The 5540-nt window shown below is 31.4% G+C and overlaps 1 pseudogene; it reads left to right on the top strand.

Annotated features, from left to right (window-relative positions):
• The first annotated feature begins 3606 nt into the window (after positions 1 to 3606).
• Positions 3607 to 4817, top strand: LOC104747319 (F-box protein At2g14710 pseudogene; annotated as a pseudogene).
• The last annotated feature ends 723 nt before the right edge of the window (positions 4818 to 5540 follow it).

The following is a 5540-nucleotide window of genomic DNA, read 5'->3' as shown; positions in this document are numbered from 1 at the left end:
GTTTTGTCAATATTTTAGTGTATACGTAGAATATCGCTACTCATACCAAAAATAAACATGATCTTCATCTTCATCACGTGGAAAATATTAATTTTTTACAATCCATCCATAATAATCAAGCAAAGCCCGCTTTTGTTGAAAATGTTAAAGTAATTTTTTAATGGGGTGTTAAATCTCGTCCAGTCCAGTCTCATCTCATCCCGTCTCGATCCATCCCGTTAGAAATTTTATGTCCAATAAATTTTTTCTTTTAAATAATTACATAGTAGGTAACATAAATTGTAAAGTTTAATGTTTGTTTTTAAATGGTTGAACAGTATAATTTTAATCTTAATAAAAATTCTTTAATAAATTTGGTTTTATACTTTAATTGACATATCTTATTATCATTTTAACATTGATATATTAAAATAAAAGATTTATATAGTTATTTGTTTAAATAATTGTAAGTTCAGTTTTAACGTATAAAAGTGATAAAATAATTAACCCGTTCTACAACAGTTTTCTATTAATGTTTTTAAAAATAATAATATCATAGAGATAAAACTTATTGTTGTCATATCTACAACTGAATTTTTCTTATTTTTTTATAATTACGTGATATTTAATGATATACATGTATAATTTTTAAACTAATCAAAATATTTCTCATAGTTTACTTAGGAGTGTTAAATCCAAATATCATATTTCAATTTAATTTTAGTTGGATGATTGCATGTATATAACCTAGACGTATCTATTTTAAAATTGGAAACATGTCTTGTCTTGTCCAGTATCTTCTCGTCTTGTCCCATCCCGTCCCATCCCTTGTTATCTTAATTTTTTGTATCCGCTAATATAATATGGTAATATACGGGTAAGAATTTTTGGTTGTAAATATATTTTAGAAAAATTTTGTTTTAATAAATTTATTAATTTTAAGTTGTAAAACTTATTGATCATGGATTTGCTGGATTGTATTTATAGATATATTTATTTGGTATAATATTTATAATACAAAATTTTTGGTGTCACTCTTTTTGACATCTGAAAAATTAGTGATCTGAAAATGAATTGTTAGAGAATCATACTTTTGTTTATTGACTCACTTGGTTGTTAATTTGTTATGCGAATATATATATTTATTTGCTTACGATAGATACATGAACTAAAATTTAATAAGTTAATTTGTTACTACAGAAAAATATTATTAATACCCAAGAGATAATAGGGGACAAATATTATTAGTGTTTATAGAACAAATGCACAGACACACTAAGCAGGAAGAAGATAAATTTATTGATAAATTTGCTTAATACATAGTTGACTAAATTTGATATATGATTGGAATGACCAAATTTTTGGCAGAAGTAACATCAAAAGCATCCGTCGCAATTACTATCGGGTGAACATTTGGTGTGACAAAGGTTGAAATAGTTATTTTCGCTCACGACTCACCTTAAATTTTTGGCTCCTCGACTCACACATCCCTGCTTCCACAGTGACAGCATACCTTAAAAATCATTTAAACCATAATAATTTAATTTTTTTATATATTATTATAATTAGCAAAAACCTTGTCGACGTTGTTGACGTTTTTTGTTGTTGTGGTCTTCATCTTTATCACCTCTCGGTATATTAGGCTTTTTCATGAATTTTGTCTGCTTATGTTCAAGAGAAATACAAAGAAAAAATAAGAAAGATATAACCTAAACAAAAAAAACTACCAACATAGTTTTAAATAGGAAATGAAACTTAACTACGTTTATGCTTTTTGTTGTCACCTCGTTTGCAATATTTGTTAAAATGTTGGGTTGCTTAGTTAGTTTGTACTTGCCAAATAAAATACTAAAACCACATGCATTCATATAAGATCATTAGAGTTATGTTTCTGTCTAACTATGAAAACATTTGTATATATATGTTTCGATAATTGAAACCGAACCTTTCTAACTCATGGTGTTGGATATTATAATATAGTTGGACCTCGACAGCAACCATTTACCATTTACCAAGTTACCTGTAGACACACAATAACATATTATTAAAGATAATCCAGACAATGTAAAATCATGATTATGTGCTAATGGTTGAATGTCATAACATACAATAAAAAAAAAACTGATCTTACTCACCATTTTTTCACATTCGCATATAAGATCAACATCTGTAAATTGCTAATATGATATACGTGGAGTAGGAAGTAAATTGCGAATGTGAGCCGGTGATGGAAGAGTCAGGAATAGGAGAGTATATATAAATTTTTAAATAAGGAGTAGGTTTTCTAATTTTTTTCAATAATTTGCACACGCATTTAATCCAGTTTATCAAATTTGGAACTACTACCAAGTTAAGCGGGATTATGAAAATATATTTTGATAGGTAATTAATGAATTGATTGGATGCAAAGCTATACTACAACAGATTTCCCAAAATTTTAGAGGCATATGGAATCGAATATATATACCATTATAATTTGAGTAAATAGTCAACGTATATATATTGTTAGTTAAAGAATATCTTACGTATATGGAATGAAATCACTCATACGAATCAATCATGAAAATAGGATACAAATTTAATTTGAATAACAAATAAAAGAAAAATCTTATTTACTTTAAAACGTTAAAATATAGAAATTAAAAATGGGAAAGTAGGGAAATATTAGTAACAGCTTACTCAAAAATGCTTGAATCTGTTATGCCTGAAATTTCAGGAAGATAGCTAAATATGAATGATAAAACAACTAATCACGGAATCAGTTATATTCGGGATTTTGAAATTATATACATTCCTATATTTTTGTAAGAAACTCAGATATCAAGATCAAATTTAAAGGTAATATTATGGGAATATAGTAATTTAAATTATATTTGGAAGCATACATGGAAACTATAATATTCATGTTTTGGAAGCATATATGGCAAGTGCTATATTTGATCTGTGTAATCCGCTTATTTGTGGAAATAAGATTTTCTCACTAATTCTTAAAAAAATCGTAGTGGGATTACTATTGGAAACAGCAAAAATTGCAGCTAAAGTGCATCGAACTTGACACCTTCCGAAATATTAGAGCTTCATTGGACCAATATGCTATTAGAATTTTCTTAGCAAAATACACAATGTATTGCTTTTATTTATTATTTAGACGTAAAAAAACCATTTTAAAAGATCCGACCCGGGATCCGCGTGTTTATCCGTTTAGGATATGAACAAAATTTCGTTTTTACCCTTAATGACGATATATTATTTGGTTATAACTCCAATGGCATACTCTTGTAATTTTTTATAAAACAAAGGTTTAGTCCATAAACTGTGTTTCAAAATAATAGTAGGGATATCATACGCCTTTATTTAAGAGAGACCGGGTTAAACCCGGATTTATTGAGAAGGCAACAAAAATGGATACCAATAGCCCACTTGCTCCTTCTCGGACCTCGGTAGTAGATCTAATTATGTAGACATTTTTGCCTTAGATAAATTTATTTTTGTTTGTTCATTATATCAAATGGTATATGATATACATTAATACTTAGCAAATTTTTATGTTAATTATTCTAATATACTCCCTTTTAGTATATAAGATAGATAGAATTACTAAGCGAAAACCCTAATATAGGTAAAGAGATGGCGCATCTGGAGAAGCTTCCATGGGAGTTGATTGAAGAGATACTCTCTCGTGTCCCACCTAAATCACTTGTTCGCTTCAGAACCGTATCGAAACAATGGAACGCTCTTTTAGAGGACAAGACGTTCATGAACAACCACAAGATGACGTTTAGGTTCATCCTAGCAACTGAATCCAAGATTTATTCGGTAAGCATTGATCCCGTGATAGTGGTACGTGAGTTAACCTTAGGTACTCCCGGTTTAGAAACGTTGGAACTTAAAAACTTAGTTGATTGCAATGAGCTGTTGCTATGTGGCAAGAAGAACGGAGCCGTTGTTTGGAACCCATGGTTGGGGCAGAGTAGATGGATCGAGCCGAGTTTAAAACGTTCAGGTATGGAATTCGACGGCATAGGATACGAAAATAAGAATTACAAGATGGCTGTTTTTTGCCCTGGGAACGAAGATCAGACTGATAACTTTTGCACAAGCTATGACTTTGCCTCGGATGTGTGGATAGACCTCCAGTCAAAATCTGATGAGGATAGCATATACCCTGAAAGTGTTGTATCCTTGAATGGAACTTTGTATTGGGTTTGCTCTCTGGACGAGACAGATCCCTTGTCTTACGACATTAGTACATTCGATTTTTCGACTGGATTATACTCTAGATTTTGTGATCTACCATGTGGGAGAAACCATGGTGAGGATGCTCTTGTCCTTAAAGTCTTTAGGGGAGATCGGTTTTCGTTGCTAAAGCAATGCATGGTAACAAAGAAGATTGAGATTTGGGTGACTGAGAACAAGATTAACTTTGAGAATGGTGATGATGTGGTTTGGATGAATTTCATGACTTTTTCAAGTCCTAACTTGCCGGAGTTAGTCGAGACCATACGCTACTCTCAGCCAAGTTATTCCATCGATGGTAAGAGGCTCGTGGTGTGCTCTTGTGACAGCACTGGTCAAGCTTGGATCTATGTTTTTGGGGAAGATAAGTTGATCAGTAAAACTCGTATATTAGATTATGTGGTTGATCCTTGGCCTTTGCACTGTACCTTTGTTCCCAGTTTGGTTCCGGTTCCTGCTCGAGGCGAAAGAGAAAAACTGGCAGAATTACAAATGTAGTTTTATTACATGTTTGGTACGTTATAGGGAAAGCTATAGTTGATTTGAATTTTTGTGTTTTTGTATACTACCATCTTCTTTGCTTAAACTAGAGATTTTACTAATTTTCACTCTCTTTTCCTTTTGGAAAATAAATTCTTTTGGGTGAACGAAACAGCAGACGTTAGAGGGAGCTACCCGTCTTTACAGCGATATTGATTGTGATGATTGAGAATCCACAATAAGATCAGCTCGACTCGGTTCTTAGGAGATCATAAGTAGGATAACACTTTTGTCAGACGGTTAGTCAAATTTGTCCAATTCTGGTTTCTCTGTATATCTAGTCCAATTCTGGTCTCCAGTTTACAATTTTACAATACAACAAAAAAAAAAAACTATTTTTTCCTTATTATGTCTTCCTTTCAATTAGGAAAAAGGAAGATATTGACCAAAGCACAAGGTCCGAATCATCATATCTTCACTCGTACCACGTTATAATATTTTGATGCAGCAACTGGAATCACAATTTGATTCCATGTGAAGTTAAAAAGTTCTCACTTTTTTACAAAAATTGTTGAACCTCATTTTCTTGATCGTTTGGTAAATATGTAATGGATTATTTTAATTGAAATGTCGTATTTTTCTAGAGCTATTAATTATAATAACGAAGTAGACCTTGATTATTCCAAAGTCGCTGCAAGAAACAATTACCATGCCATTATCGGTCTCCAGTGTCGTTTTTGGTGAACAAGTGGAAAAGAATGGTGACGTTGTGGCTTGTGTGGTGCTAGTCCACTGACATATCAAATCTGATTTGGTTCATCTTTATTTATTTAAAAACATTTAAA

This window comes from Camelina sativa, chromosome 15, assembly GCF_030686135.1.
Source record: "Camelina sativa cultivar CO46 ecotype springtype chromosome 15, ASM3068613v1".
Classification (NCBI taxonomy): Eukaryota; Viridiplantae; Streptophyta; class Magnoliopsida; order Brassicales; family Brassicaceae; genus Camelina; species Camelina sativa.
Note: the sequence above shows the minus strand (reverse complement) of the source record. Positions and strands in the feature narration are given on the sequence as shown.